General features: G+C 38.4%; 2 long non-coding RNA genes across 2 annotated transcripts in view; one reads left to right on the forward strand and one right to left on the reverse strand.

Moving 5' to 3' along the window:
• Positions 1 to 3,181: 3,181 nt before the first annotated feature.
• The window catches only part of LOC135294171 (uncharacterized), a 28,339-nt gene continuing 15,378 nt past the window's right edge, over positions 3,182 to 16,142 (forward strand). Inside the window, exon 1 of the long non-coding RNA XR_010356328.1 lies at positions 3,182 to 3,349. This is a non-coding gene — a long non-coding RNA (uncharacterized LOC135294171). The remainder of the gene's footprint in view (positions 3,350 to 16,142) is intronic.
• Positions 8,700 to 15,698, reverse strand: LOC135294168 (uncharacterized). The gene is made up of 3 exons (XR_010356324.1): positions 15,489 to 15,698; positions 11,117 to 11,164; positions 8,700 to 9,556 (listed from the first exon to the last, which is right to left on the reverse strand). It is a non-coding gene; the product is annotated as an uncharacterized LOC135294168 (long non-coding RNA).

The raw sequence follows: 16,142 nt of genomic DNA on the forward strand, positions 1-16,142 counted from the left end.
CTTTAATCCTTTTAAAGAAATGACACCTGAATGTGAGGAAATGAGAGAATTTCAGGTCTGAATGGTGAGGGGATGTTATTCACTTGTTAGAACTTGAGTTATAATGCACTGTACAGGGGGGTTTTATGTGTTGTACAGGGGGGTCTAGAATTCTGTGCATGGATCAGGAGTCCCAAGATGGAGGAATTTGGGCGTGCCCTGTCCTTCTTCTTTCTTCTCCTTGGCATCCATGTTCAGGATGATGTTGGCATGTGTGGATTGGTTCATAGAGAAAGTGCACTTGCCAACAAGGGCAGAAAGTATTGGAAATTAAAGGTAAATATCTAATACGTAGTTTTCACTATAAAAGAGACAACCGCCTCGTGGGCGGGAGAGAGTGCCCTTGGCTGTCTTGCTGATCAGACCTCGGCTGGACAGACAGAAAAACTTTGTAGATAAGAAACAATAAACTCGACTGAAGACCTAAAGCAAGAGTCCAGACTCCTTCTTCGAGAGCGCGGCCTGCCCAGAACCACTTTTTCCCGTGCTGGGGCAGAGACAAGTAACAGCCGACCCCGGCAAAACACTTCCTTCAAGGTGTTTCCCACCTGTCTGATGGTGATGCACCAGGGGAGCATCATGTGTAAGCAAGGCTGTGAGAAGGGAAGGGGAAGATGAGATGGGAACATACCCACACCTTCGGGGCACAGCATGAACCCTGCAGAAACACTTACAGCAAACAGCCTCTCTCACTGCAGAAAGAACGAGCTAACAGCCTGCCACTTCGGATAAAAGAGTTTGCCTTCCTTTCTCACTACTTCTCAAAGATGAGAAGGTAGACAGTATCATAAAAGGCAATAGTTACAAGAGGCAATTAAAAAGTAAAGAGGAAAGTAAACTTAGGAGGCACAACAGAATCAGGCTATGGATTTCTTGCTCCTCTTAGAAAAGCAGAAACAATAAAACCAGGAAAGTTCTCTGGCAGGCTTTCCTACTAGACTGTGACCAGAGTTCAAGGATATGCCTGCACTTACCCCATACAGAATGCCAGAGCTGTCTTGGTAAATCATGTCAGCACTGTTATAACGAAGTTTGAGGGTTTATTTTTAGCACAATGTTAACTATTGCAACTACCTGGATGTACTGTGAGAATGTGCCAATGAACTTCTCAGTGTTATCATCAGTACTTAGCCAACAGTTATATTGGATAGTGTTTGTGAACTTCTAATCCACCTTTTACAAGCATTCAGGGTTTTTTCATTGAGGATTGATTGGTTGCTTTTTAGAGTTTTTAAAATCCTTTTCCTTTGTAAGCTCAAGGTGCAGAAAACTGCTGGTGTTTTCTCCTTCTGCCCTACAAGATAAAAGCTGCAGAACCACAGGCAAGATCAGAAATCATAAAACATAAACAACTAAGAAGAAGCTGAATCAAAAGAGCAGAAAAGATACAAACAGTACATGAGACATGTAATTTTACATAAAGAAAAAAGTAGCAAGAAAGTAAGTGTTCATTAAATATTAAGAAAACTTGTTTTTATCAAAGTCTGTTAAGGGAGCAACAGACTAAGTTGCTCCTAAGCCCTACTATTCTCAACATAGTTCAGTGTCAAAAGGAAATGGAGGTGAACCATGACAAGATTTTTTTTTTTCCTGAAGTGCATAGCTCTACAACAAGGTTATGGCTACAAATAGTTTAGGTAGTAATTCTTTCCAGCATTCAAAATGATAACAATTGACCATTCTACTGAAAAATGAACTGGAACATGCTTCTTGAATAGACACACCTGTCAAAGATCCTTTATTTATGTTACAGGGACAATGGCACAGTAACTGCTGCAGCCACTGTATTCTCTGTTGGTAACAACCCTGTATTTCTATTGTATTAGTTCCTAAAATTCTGGAAGATGGAATAGTTTTATTATAAAAGACACAAAGCAACAATATAATTTCTTAAATTTTTTCAGCTACTAACCTCTTCTTTAAAACCTAGTCCATTGTTTACTTGTTTATGTTTTGATATATTTTAGGTCTTGCTTTACTCTTCTTTATAAATTCATACAGTACCCCCATTATACACATATCCTCTTTGAAGTTCAAAGAAAACTATTAACACTTAAAAGAGTTTTGGATCTATCAAATCTGAAATTTAAGTCCATGTGAAAAGTCCTTATGAAGGTAACTCTGTCAGGAGATAGAAAAGAGAATAAATATGGACATTTTAAAATCAATTCACAGTAAGTAAATAATTAACTGTACCTTTTTTATAAAAGGAGCTGATTTTTTTTTTTTTCTCTCATCTTAGCTATTTTGCAGTTTGTTTCTATTGTTAGTAAATTATATATTTTAAATTACTAGAATAAACTGCAGGGATACTTCCTCTCCTGGATATCCATAAGACAAATTTATTCTATTTGTGGTCTTTCTGTTTTGCATGGCTTTGAACACAAGAATGTGCTGCATTTTATACCAATTAGATTTTCTGCACATTTCCATGATAACAAGTAATCAGTATTTTGTTTTTGCCAACAGAATCCATCAAGGAGCAAATGCCAGGAGCAAGGCAAGTATGGTAAATTATTGCAGTGATCAATAGCATTATGATTCATTGCACGAAAGGTCCCATATTGCCCCTGTTGTTTCACTGCTTTGTGAAGCATTTGCTGTGTGCTATGAACCAGATCCTGATGACAATTACATCATTAACGAATCTTTTGCTAGTTTAGGGGATTTTACACCCTCTCTTTAATGAGACAAATATGAATGATTGCAGATTAATTTAACAAAAACACCACATCTTCTTCCAAATTTCCACTGGCTTTCTCTTGTCTGGGAGCACAGGCTGCAGCAATGGTTGGGGGATCTGGACCCCTACGCTGGTGGCGGCCAATGCCAGCACCCAGAGGGAGCTGCTGAAGGGAGAGGCTGCCGTGCAGACCTCAGGCTGCAGAGGTGCCAAGACCTTCTCCTGGAGCAGGGACAGCCAGCAGATCTGCCTGTGAGAGGTGTGCCCGGTGGGGGACCTCCTGCTGCAGGTGGCTGAGCTGCAGGACATGGTGAGAGGGCTGCACAATGCCAGGGAGACTGAGAAGCAGTTGAATACCTGGGCCCAAGCACAGCCTCGGTCAAACAGCCTAAAACTGCCCCAAAAGCACACACAGAAGGGAGGGAGGGAGGGAGGGAGGGGAGCAGTAACACAGAAGAATGGAAGATTGCAACAGCGCGAACCTACAAGAGGAAGATGGTTCCCCCAAAGCCTGACATGCCCTTTCAGAACCACCTCACTGCCTTGCAGGCTGAAAAGGGAAGGAAGATTTATCACATCAGGAGAGAGGGGACCTACAAGAGAGCTGGAGAGGACCTTTCTTCAAGGGTGAGTTGTAGTAGGATGAAGGGGAATGGAATGGAATGGAATGGAATGGAATGGAATGGAATGGAATGGAATGGAATGGAATGGAATGGAATGGAATGGAATGGAATGAACGCCCACTTTCTTTAAACTGAAAGAGGACAGGTTTAGATTAGATATTAGGAGGAAATACTTTATTGTCAAGGTGGTGAGGCACTGGAACAGGTTGCCCAGAGAAGTTGTGGATACCCCAGCCATAGCAAGGGTTCAAGGCTAGATTGGATGGGGCTTTGAGCAACCAGGTCTAGTGGAAGATGTTGCTGTTTTTGGGGGGGGGGGGGGGTTGTAGGAACTAGATAATCTTCAAGCTTCCTTCCAACCTGAGTCATCCTATGATCCTATGATTCTACGTAATATTTTATTCTTGGTCTGAGTTACAGAAAAAAATTACGTCTTTACTCCTAGCAATCTTCCTTGTAAAGATGTATACCTGTAATGGTGCCTTGCAGTGCAGAGGATGAAATGGAGGCAAGTGGCAATCCTACACCCAGACTTGTAGGGATTGCAGAATTCCTCTGGTTTTATTGGATAATATGACTACAAAGTGCAAGTGAGACTACAAAGTGAAAAAAGGAAGGCATAATAAAGTCAGATTGCCAATGTGTAGATCATAAAGTCCAAAGCAAGATGGCTGTGACTTGTCTGGCTGGATTTTTCAGTTCTAATTCTTCTGAGAGTAAATCTTGCCTATTTACAATCAGCCTCAGGTAATTGTGGAAGTAAAACCATGAATGCATTGAAAGGTAATACAGATTTATAACAGTATAATAATTTTTTGTTTGAAGCAGAGATTCATTCTCTCTTTTGTGTATCAGAAATACAACATAATCTCCCTTTACAGTGTTAATACTCTTTTGAGAGCTGAATGACTCTCTGAGATTTAACAATCCGATCTGCTGGATAGTTTAGGAATGGAAATTAATGGAAACTGAACCCTCTAAGAAATTTGGCATCTGTGTCCGACTCTATTCCTACCCCAAATGAGCTAAGTAATGGAATAGCAGAGATGAATATCTATTTCCTATATGGTTAAGCTTTTTGAGAAACAGTGTATATGCCAAGCAGGATGAAATATTATAATTAATTATTTATGTAATTAATTCTAAATTTATGTATTTATTGTAATTCTTTCATGGACATGTAATGGAAAGCTGAATCAATGCAGAAATGGGATTATGAGCACAGAATTTTGAAATACCTGAGGCAGGCAGGGACAATGAAATTTTACACATGCAGTAGGTCCTGTGGATTTTCCTGGCAGGCATATCTACAGAAAGACTCTTCTTTCTGATGGAAAACTTCAATGAACTCCCACATTCCCACAGAAAAGTCTCTCATGTAAAACTTTTACTAACTCTTTGATGTTATTTCATATTGCAGCATGGCATGGTCTTATGGCAATTGTTGCATTCCAAGTCACATACCCAAAATACAGAGAGGCACAATTGATATCTCCTTAGCAGTACGTGATTATACTTTAAAAAATATTACTTTAATAATCTTAAGGGTTATTAAAAAGAAATACATTACTGCAATTTTGTCAACACAACTTCTTTGAGGGCAGGCTCATGCATAATACAAACAGTCAGAAGGCCACTGAAATTCAAATAAAAAGGGATTAAGTTTAAGGATATGCAAAATATGATGTTGAGGTTTTGGTTCAAGCCCACACATAAATTAAATGAAAAATCTTATGGTTAAACACTGGTTTATAAGCCTTTAAAGTGTTTCTTTTAAGGCTGTTTAACTTGTACTGTGACTCAAAAGCACTTCAGTTTCAAAAGTGCCTAATATAAAATACATGTTTAAGAACTATTGATGTCAAATTGATACATTTGTCAACCTGTTAGGTACTTTCCAGCCATTAAATCATTTTAGTGTTCCTGTCACTTCAGTAATGTGAATTCATTGCACCATGCCTTGGTCACTGTCTGCTGCATGTCTTCGGAACAGAGAAAATGGATCTCTCTGAAGTTGTTGGAGTCCCATCATTGTGGGATGCTGGCAGCAAGTGGTGTTGAGTAAGCTTACACAGACTGGGCAGTTCCTCTGAGTGGAGTAGTAGTAATTGAGTGGTAGTAGAGAACAGGGTGAGAAGGAAGGGAATTATTTCACTAGTCAGCAAGATCACTCAGCAGCCCTGCTGGTCACACACGCCTGCCCCGCTCAGTGCCAGTCACCCTGCACGTTTTGAATCAGTGGCATGTCATGTGTGCTTCACCCTCATGGCTATGCCTTGCTCTTCTGTTTTACCTAGTATCTACTGTCTTTATTGTCTGTTATTCTACAAAGGGTCTTCTACAGCTTTGTGGTAACTCAGATGAGAAAGGAGCAAGCTGCTGGGGAGAAATAAATGGACTGTGGCAGACTTAGATGCCATTTCATACATGATAACATGCCTCACACTGAAATTACACAGGCATCAGAGCTGGCCAGGGAAAAACTCCCTTAGTCTGTAGCTTACCATCAGTTTCCAAACGTTTTTGCAGTCGTATCCCAACTTGTGATTAATCCTCAGCATCTTTTCCTAAAAAACCATAAAAGAAAATTTTTGGAAGAGCTAGGTGGTGCAATACCTCCTTCTGAAAATAGCAACTTATAGTTCTCTTAACTATGTTTGCGGTGTCTTCCGGGAGACACTAATAAATTTTTACTTTGTTCATTTCAGTCATATTGCTTCTCCTACCGAGTGGCAATAAATAATTAAATGAGCCAAGCTAGGATTTACAACCATGTTTTCCACATGTGGTTGCATGGGTCTGACACTGACTAGCTAAGGAACATGAGGCTTCCAGGTGTGCAGAAAAAACAGATTTCTGGTTTGTCCAAATTTTGACAATATGACTGAGAATTTAGAAGGTCTCTAGCTTCCTAGGACAGGATTTTCATGGAAACAGAGGACTGGTCCTGACAAACAAGTTTGACATGTGGACACAAGAAGATAGAGTTTTTCTTGTTATTCTTTCTGTGAACATTTATTTTCTGAAGAGTCTTGGTTTTCTTGCAAACTTGTTGTGAGAGACTGAAAATCTGAAAAAGTTAACGTGTCAAACACTTGGCAGAAGAGCAAAAGAACTTTACAATGACAACAAGATGATTGGATGCAATTAGAAAAGAGGGTTTTTGGAAGTAAGATAGCACTTTTCCATCTTCCTTATCTTGGGTGCCTACCTAAACAAACAACAGTTCTGGGACAGCGTTGTACCTGAGTCTCTTACAGAGAAGAGGAATGCCAAAATCACCAGAGACCCTCTGATCCCTTTCTAAAAAGTTTAGAAAAGACAAAATTCACATCTACAGGAACAAGTATAAATAATTCAACTCAGAGTGACTGTGCGTGCACCCACCATCTGATGGACCTGGACCAGACATGACATTGGAACCAATTCCCTTCCCTTCCCTTCCCTTCCCTTCCCTTCCCTTCCCTTCCCTTCCCTTCCCTTCCCTTCCCTTCCCTTCCCTTCCCTTCCCTTCCCTTCCCTTCCCTTCCCTTCCCTTCCCTTCCCTTCCCTTCCCTTCCCCTTCCCCTTCCCCTTCCCCTTCCCCTTCTCTTACAGGCCACTCAGCCAATCAAAAAGTTTAAGGTTTAAATTTAAAAAAAAAAAGCATGAGCAACATGTAGGGAATTTGCATTGTGAAAAAAACCCAGAAGAAATAGATTGTGTGAAGGATTAATTTTAAGGCAAAAATACTGCAGAGTTCTATGATTGGTAAAGCAAGTTTAGATTTTGCAAAAATTCTGCATGTCACATCAAACTAAAGGCTGCTGCAAAAAATAAAAACAGAATAATTTACAGAATAAAAAGAAATTACAAACCAAAATGGCAGCATGCTTGGTCTGGATGTTTTATCAATTTTTGCTTATTAAAATTAAACTGCATTTTATGCATTCCCTTATCTGAGAGGCAAAGCTGGTGACGGGATGCCTTCCAAAGCATTCAAGAGAAAGCATTGTTAAAAAGGAAATAGTGAACTGTTTGTAAAGGCCTCAGGTTTGTTGAACTTTTGGTGAAACAGAAAATTTGCAAGGACTTTCAGGAACTGCATGATTTTTAGTGTGCCATTACCAGTGGAGTGGCAGTTCAGAAATTGCATATGATGCTCCACTTATGGTTCTTTTGCTGCTCTGGGTGACAGCAGCTGGAAAAGCTGTGTGTTGCTCTGGCATGATGAGGTGACAGCCGTGCATGGAGTCCTTAATAAAAAAACCGTAATAAACCTCTGAGTTCCTTGTTTCAGCTTATTGAGGGTAGCACCCATTCATATGGGTTCAAAGAAATAATAATTTCATGGAAGGGTGAACTAGTGCTTTCCTAACTACACAGAAACCACATCAGCCTAAGGAGGTCTCTGGAGCTGAAAACAGTTGGAAGCTTAGAGCATATTAGAAAGCAATATTGTTCTCATTGTTTGTTGAGGCACTTGCCAAAAATCATAATTTTTGAGTGCACAGTTGTTTGCAACACATATCTGCATTACTTATCTCTTCCATATAGTAGCTGATATCCTAACAGCAGGGGATTTTGCCATTTTAACAAAGTTTGTGATTTCACAAATGTTAAAACAAGGCAAAACAGTGAGTTTTGTCTTCTGTCAGAACTCTAGAATATAACTGTGCTTGGGGAAGTGCTGGTAATTATTTCTGAGCAAAAGGATATTGCCTAAATGGTGTTTCCAAGTAATGCCAGTCAAACTGAAAACAATGCAGGTCTTCAGTTTTTACTTCTAAGTCTCAAAAATATTAACAGTATTCCCACCCACACCCACACACAAATTGGAGCAATTACATTCTTGAGTGATAAGGTAATTACAAGAGTTATGATGCAAATAGCTGCTCCCCTCATACTGAAAATTTCAGATGAAATTTCACAGTCTAAAAGCGTTGAAAAGCTGTTGAAAGCCTTAGAAATTAAGATAGTAAAAGGGAGGTATTTATGCCTGTCAGAAAACCGAAAGCAAGATTTATCTCAAAATGGCAAAAATATCCTGGCATATAGAGATAATAACAGTAAATTATCAGTAGAGAGAACAGCAACCATTTCATAAACTCAGTGCCCAGGTTTTGTGTGCAGTGTATGTCTGCTGCCTCTGTGAATTCATGCAGTTTATTTCAAAAAATCAAGAACAAAAAATTAATTCTTGTCTCTATCTGGCACATCAGGCAGCTGAATACGCTTCAGATTTAGAAAGACTTTCCACATTAAAAGTGACTTAAAAAATTACAGGAAAATGCTTGTGGTGTTCCTAAGGACTGTAAAACATTAAATTCTGAAAGTAAGATAGTAAGAGAAAATATATATATATATATATATATATATATATATAGCGCCATTTAGTCAACTTCCAACTTCCATGTTGAAACCTACATGAAACCATAATGAAAAATTTATTTTCCATCTTCTGTAGACTCCAAAATGAAATTATATATAGACAGACATCAAGGTGTTATGTTCAAAAGAGTAACTAAATTACTATTTAAAAACCAATCTCAATATGATATACTAAACATATTTTTAGCACAGGAACTGTAGTAGGGTGACATTTTATAGGTACAAATGAAATAAGTTGTCCTCCGACACTGCCTTTGATTGCAGGGGCTTTTTGAATTTATGTTTATTACTTTAATGTCAAATTGTAGAAAAATTGTAATGCATACTAAACATTCATAAATATACATGGATTCTGGCTTTTTGATTTTGCTGGAGGATGCAGGACCCTGTGTATCTGAGGACCCTGGGGCTTTCTGTCACTGCCATCCAACCCTGGGCATTCCTGCAGCTCTGCCTCCCCAGCTATGGCCAGTAGTGACCAGAACAGGTTGTGGGAGTTTGCACTTGTCAGTCATCCTCATTCTCACTGGGCCTTTGGAATTACAGCATTTAGCCTTCAATCAGGTCAGAAATTAAAATAAAAAATAATTCTGACTCCTTCTAAGCCTGTTTTGACAAACTTAAGGCTCTAGAAAAAGAAATGTAGCTCCGTATGTGAACAATCTGGGGAGATCAATCAGTCCTAGGAAAGCTGAACTCCTCGGATGCAATGTCTCTGTTAGGTGTAAATCCCCAGTGGACTCCAGGCAGTGGAGTAGGTCTCAGGGTGCAAAGGAAGGTCCAGGTTTCAGCTCTACCTGCCATCCAGACACATGGGGTCAGGGAGGTGCAGCCTGCAAAACTACACATCTGATTATGAAATGCTTCTTTCTGTAAAAGACAACAGCTGCTCCTATCTTTCCATCTACTGCTTCCAGCCCACTTTTATGATTTCATTTATTATAATTATTATATTGCAATGGAAGCAAAATTTTGATTATTTTTTCATTGCATTGTTTTTCCACTTGTTGCTTTTAATCCAGTTTGCAAATGAATCACACAGAACATAAGAAATAGAAAATCTACCCTTTTTTTTGCCTCCCAATGCACACAATTTTAAGAGCTGATGTAATCTGATAGCATTATAATATGATTTGGGGGTTTTTTTTGCAGAAAGGGAGAAGGAAAGGAAAACAACTGTGGAAACATCAATTCATATTAAGGGAAGCTTCATTATTTGTTGTTCCCAGCTGATCCTACTGTTCCTGGTCACAGTGCTCCTTAGGGCAATTTAGATTTTCCACAGCTGCTCCCAGCAACACTCAGCCATGTCAGCTTCTTCTTACCAGCAATGAAAGTAAACAGTGAAAGTTTTAAAAATAATTGGAATAAGTTGGAAAGTATAGGTAAATGGAGGGATAAAAATTAGATAATGGAAATGAAAGAAAAGTTTAATTGTTATCACACACACACTTACTTTACTGCTATGAACACTTTCCAGATTGCAGATATTCATGTTCATCAAACAGTAACCAAACACGATAAAACTCATTATCAATCAGATCCTCAACCTCATCATATCATGAAATGATATAACAGTCTTTCAGAAAAGGAATAAAACATGAATAGTCTTTTTTTCCCAAGCAAATAATTTTCCAACCTCTCTTTATGGGGACTGATAATGTCTTTGATGTTATTCTTTCCATTACATCTCCTTTCAAGCTTCAGAAATATTTAATGCATGAATACCACAGAATCTGTTCAGGAAATGGTTTTATTAAATAAATATGGTTTTATTAAGTTCATAGTAATTTTATGTTCACTTTCTGTAGGTATATCTATACCAAAATTTAATGGCAAAACTCTTTTTGAGTCACTTGAAAATCAGTTCAAACTGTGCACAGAAAGGACTTGAAATGAAAAGGCAGGCTGAGAAAGAAAGTTCAGAAAGGATTAGATTGGTGACCTAACCAAGGTCAACAAAGAAGTCTGGTTGACCAGCAGGACTTGCAAGGTGGATCTGGTTCTTGTTGCTATCAAGACTCTGCCACCATTGGGTCTTAATTCTTCACAAAGTCCCTGAAAGCATAAATCATACTGGGGAAAGGGGAGATAAATGTCCCACTTCAAATACAATATGCCTGCCCATAGACAGGCACCCAAAGGCATATTTTGCATCAGGGAAAGTGGCTCTAAACTGTGCAAATCCACAATGAATGTGGAAATATCAATTTAAAGACATTACTGTTAAAATAATGGTCAAGCTCATCACAGTGGGAAAACACACTGTAGAGCTACAGGTATGAGAAAATACCCACTCCCAAATGTTTCCACCAAATCTAAAGCTAAGCTGGATCCCCCTGTGGCAGCCAGTCCATGCATAGGTGACTCTAGCACAGACTGACCCAGATGTGCTACTCACTTTTTTCCTCCAGCCAAACCAGTTGTTCAGTTACCTTCCACTCCACTCCTATAATTTGAAACCAATTTGTAGTCATTCCAAAATATTATAGCAAATTTTCCAGCTGGCAACTTTAATAATAAACAGAATAAGCTATTTTATTTACTGTATTCAGTTTTAGATTTGCCATAGGTACTTAAATCTCAATTGGACAGCTGTTTTTATACATGCCCAGTCTGAAGAAATGGAAGTAACAGGTGGCAGTAGCAGTAATTCCTGCTTCCATCAGGCTTCCTGCAACTCTAGATGGTTTTGATTAATGCTTGTGCTTATCACTTTCTATCCAAGATCACTCATATATCAGAGCAATCTGATTGTGAGAATGAGTAAACAATCATTCCCTTCACCATATAGATCATTCCTAGACTCCTCTAAATTCAGGAATGGGTAAAATATAGCATTTTAAGGACATGAACATTGGGTTCTTCATGAGTTTTATGTACACTGCTTGTCCCACACTTGGTGTTTACTCTTCCTCAGGGGAAATTCCCAGAAGTAGGCTCTCCAAAGGAGAACTTACTCCATAATAAAAATTCTGAGAAGACAGACATTTCCCCCCCACCTCCAGATCTCATATCCTCATTACCGAGTGTACCACTGGCAAAATTTTTCTTTCTTCTGCAATGGATGTAATTGGAAGCAGGGTGTATGGCCCTTAAATAACGTGCTGCAATAATTCAGTCCATTATTTAAAAATGTGTTATAGGACATTCTCAGGAAGAGACCTGGAAATGGAATGGAGAACCTTCCAAGACTCAATGGATAATCTTTTAGATCTATTAATTTTAAACCAGTGCTTTTAAAAAAAGAATAGCTTTTCCTCACCTCTACACTTCATATCCTCTGTTTCTCAGATGTATTTCTCGCAAGATTTTGGCAGAATGTTAGGAGAATCTAATCTAAAAATTCTTCAGTGGAAGAATCTCATGGCTTGAAGGCTTTCTGCCAGCCAATAATCCCTATAATGTTCTGAAGGCTCCCATGGTTTCCTCCAATATCTGCCTCCAGAAATAACAATCCCTTTAGCTAGAGAATTTCGAAAAGCAGTAAGTTGACCAGTGGATACAGCCAACTCTTTCATTTTAAACAAATTTTTTTGCTTTGTAAGGAATATCCCAAATTACTAAATTATTGGAAAAAAATATGATTCATTGTCATGACACTAACACTACAAGATCACTGTGATTTTACTGGTGTCATTTGAACCTGAGATCAAAAAGTTTTATATTATTCATCTTGGTTGACACCAATTCCCTTTTCTAGTATAGAGTGAGACTTTCTAACTCAAAGGAAATGCATTAGAAAAGGTAGCTATCTTTAGCAAATTCTATCCATGATCCCCTAAGAAGAGCTTCTTTGTGAAAACAGTTTCATGAGCTGCTCATGAAATTTTCTTCTCTTCAGAAATGTGTGTAGTTAGGCAGCAAGACATGCCCATTGTGTCTTGGGCTTTTATGTTCAGGAAATCTTTTCAATATTCTGGCCCTAAAGGCTTTGTGCATGAATGAATGTTTAAGGTTGATGTTTAATCCACTGGCTGAATTGCCTAAATTTCTGATGCAAAAATGTCTTGCACAAACTTCCTGATGAAAAACAGAATAAAATCAATTGGATTATACCTGCTCAGCAGCTGTACTTTGCACAATATTCATTTACATGGAATTTATACTACTTGAAAATACTGTCACCAAGGGCAAAACTACTGTGACCAAGGGCAAAGCCATTCTACTGCAGCACAGGCAATAAAGGCAGACTTTTTCAGACTCCATCATCCTGCACAAGCTTACTGGAACAAATAATAGATCAGGTATCCGCTTGTACATGAAAACCAAGTTTTCTCCTTGGTTGTTCTAACAGATTTTCTTCCACCTCTGGATGCCAAGAAGAAATTTCTACATTTCCAAGGAGATAATTAAAATATATTCTTACTTCGACTTAACACTTGTTTAACAGGAAGCCTTCCACCTTCAGAAAGTTAGAGCAAAATAATATCTTACACTCATAGTAAATTAATCACAATGTATTTAAAATAATATATAAATATATTACATATCATATACAGATAAATTAACATGAATGGCACACAAAAAATTCTCATTGCATTTTGAAACAAAGGAAGGCATTAAAAATATTGTGTTCCAACTTTTTCTTCTGTTTACTTTATATCTCTTCAGCAGAAATGCTTTCACGTGGTGCCAGGGGAGGTTTATACTGGACATTAGGAAAGGTTTCTTCACTGAAAGGGTGGGCAGGCATTGGAAGAGGCTGCCCAGGGAAGTGGTGGAGTCATCACTTCTGGAGGTATTTAAAAGATGTGTAGATGTGGCACTGGGGACATGGTTTGGTGGTGGACTTTGCAGTACTAGGTTAATGTTTGGACCCAATGATCTTAGAGGTCTTTTCCAATCTAAACTGTTCTATGATTCAATGTTTCTAGATTATTCTCTTAACTTTGGACATGTGGATTATTCTGTAAGTATAAGGTTGTAAGCAGTATGGAAAAAAAATATTTTGAAATTTATATTTGAATGTAACTTATCTAAATCAAAAATAAGGTCAAAATTTGATACTTTGTCATTAAAAAAATTCAAAAGGGTACATTCTGACTTTTAAAATGTCATTGAAAAAGTTGTTGAAAAAGAGTAAAAACATTTTACGTAAAAAGGAAATTTTAAAGGAAAACTGCTCTAGAAATTTCTTCAATCTCTTTTTCCAACTACAAAGCACATTTTTAAATTGTTTTGAGTTAATGGAAAAAAGCAATACATGTGTATATAAATATACATGTATGCATACATATACATAATGTGTGTGTGTATATGTGTGTGTATGTGTGTGTATATATATATATCTATATCTATATATGCACATGTAAATCAGCCAGCATAGGAGACTAAACACAACTCTCCTCTGGGAGTGGCATAAATGAAAACAAACTTTGTGGTAAATAGAAGCAATTACCTGAAAAAATGATATAAAAATACTACTTTTCACTAATAACTAAGGGATCACATCACAGGTTGCCTGGAACATCCATAAATTAGATTTTGTTGCCTCAGTCCCACACACAGACTCAGCAGTGATCAATCTTCTACGATCCTAAAATCAATAGTTATTCCTACAAATAGCACAGAAGGTCCCATGACAGCTGAGGCTGGGCTGCAGGCATGCTTGTTGTGCATGAAAAACTGAGCAGAACAAAGGAAGAGAAAGGAGATCAGGAGTGGTTTGTGTGCTCTGCATCTTGCTCTAGTAACTAATACCTTATGGTCAAATACTGTTATTCTTATTTTCCAGTATGTCATAATATTGTCAGTTATACAAGGCATTGCCAGGGTAATGTTGGTTTCTCTGGTTTATGATCTATGGTCATAAACTGAAAACACAAGGCTGGTCCATGACAGCCCCAAGAGCTCATGCTGCAGGCTGCAGCACGGTGAACCTCAGCTTCTCAGGAAATACATGAGGTATCTTGAGTGCCTTATACAAATAAATGCATCTTTGACATTTTTGCAACAGAACTGTAAATGTGTATAAAGTGGGACATTATTAACCACATAAAGGACATTTGTTGGGGTGTTTTCCTGTGCTCAGTCTAGTCAGTAGATTTGGCAGGTCTCCTCATTTCCTCCTCATTGCATTTTTCTCCTAGCGGCAAATTCAATCTGCTCTGTGGCACCACAGTTGCCATATGCTCCTGGCCTGTCATTTCATGCCAGCACATCCTTTGAGACAACAGCAGGATGCCTACAAGGAGTCCATGGACTCAGGGTACCCTGTGCCCCTGGCAGCCTTTTGCTGAGCCTGTGCAAAGGCAGGGACACAGCTGGGTCACCTTCAGCGCAGCAGAGCGACGCAGACTGGCTGAGTGCTAATAAATAATGTCCACAGCCACTTTTACAGGAATATTAAGCTGCACTTTCAATTGCCTGGCTCCCTTTCTCAATCACCTCTCCCAGCACAAGAAATTTACTTGAGATTCTTGCTATCACATCCACCATTTCTGAAGCCAATTGTTTGCACAAACTGGATTTATGCCCTTCCTTATGAAGCTGATTTTTAGTCTGTCCTCAGATTTCTCTTTCCACAGCTTGCTTCTGACCATTCACCCTGCCTTTATCATCATACTCCAGAAGTATTCCACTAAAAAAAAAAAAAATCTTAAATTTAGGCAGGGACCATGCCTAGAATGTTTTCAAGCTGCCCCTCTCTCCCTGTACTGGTGACCCAGTATCTTTCGTTTTCCTCTTTTAATTGCTATGACTCAAAAAGCACTTTCTATTCAGTGTAACCTAAAAAAAGTAAGGTAATTGCAGGCTGTAATTTATCTTACCTTTTGACAGGTCTCATGCTAATGCTCCTTGACTCTGACCCTGATGATGATTTAAGTTACTTTATGGTTACTTTGCTGTGAAGCAGCCTGGAGTGCTCACACAAACTGAATGTTTTCAGCTCTGGAGGAAATGGCTTCCAGGTGACAAGAGCCGTTTGAAGCACTTCTGGTAGAGCTGTGTGAACATGATTGTTAACACCAGCTGCTGTTTAACAACTTAGTAAATCAGAGGAGTGACTTTAGGCTGGCACCCCACAAAAATAGATGGGAAACAATATTTGATCTAAATATAGTGCCCACTCTCTAAGAGTCTAAACATTTAAGCAAAGAAAATTAAAACTCAAACTATCTGATGACGTTGGTAAATACATATTATCTGCATTTCTGACACAGAGTTATTTTTCTTCCTCTATTATCATACATTGAATGCTGGAGGAAGCTGAAGCAACAAAGAAGACAGAAGAACATATTCTGCTCATTTAATTAAAAATTAACAAAAGAGTTTGGTTTTATCAATGTCAAAACAAACACACTAACGCCTGAAGGAAAAATCCTACATTTATCATTGATGGAAAAAGAGAGATACAAGGAAAAAATACAGGACTTTAAGAGTGGCTAGCTGGTCTAATTACAATTTAAAAAGTGGTGTTAAAT

This window comes from Passer domesticus, chromosome 2, assembly GCF_036417665.1.
Source record: "Passer domesticus isolate bPasDom1 chromosome 2, bPasDom1.hap1, whole genome shotgun sequence".
Taxonomy (NCBI): domain Eukaryota; kingdom Metazoa; phylum Chordata; class Aves; order Passeriformes; family Passeridae; genus Passer; species Passer domesticus.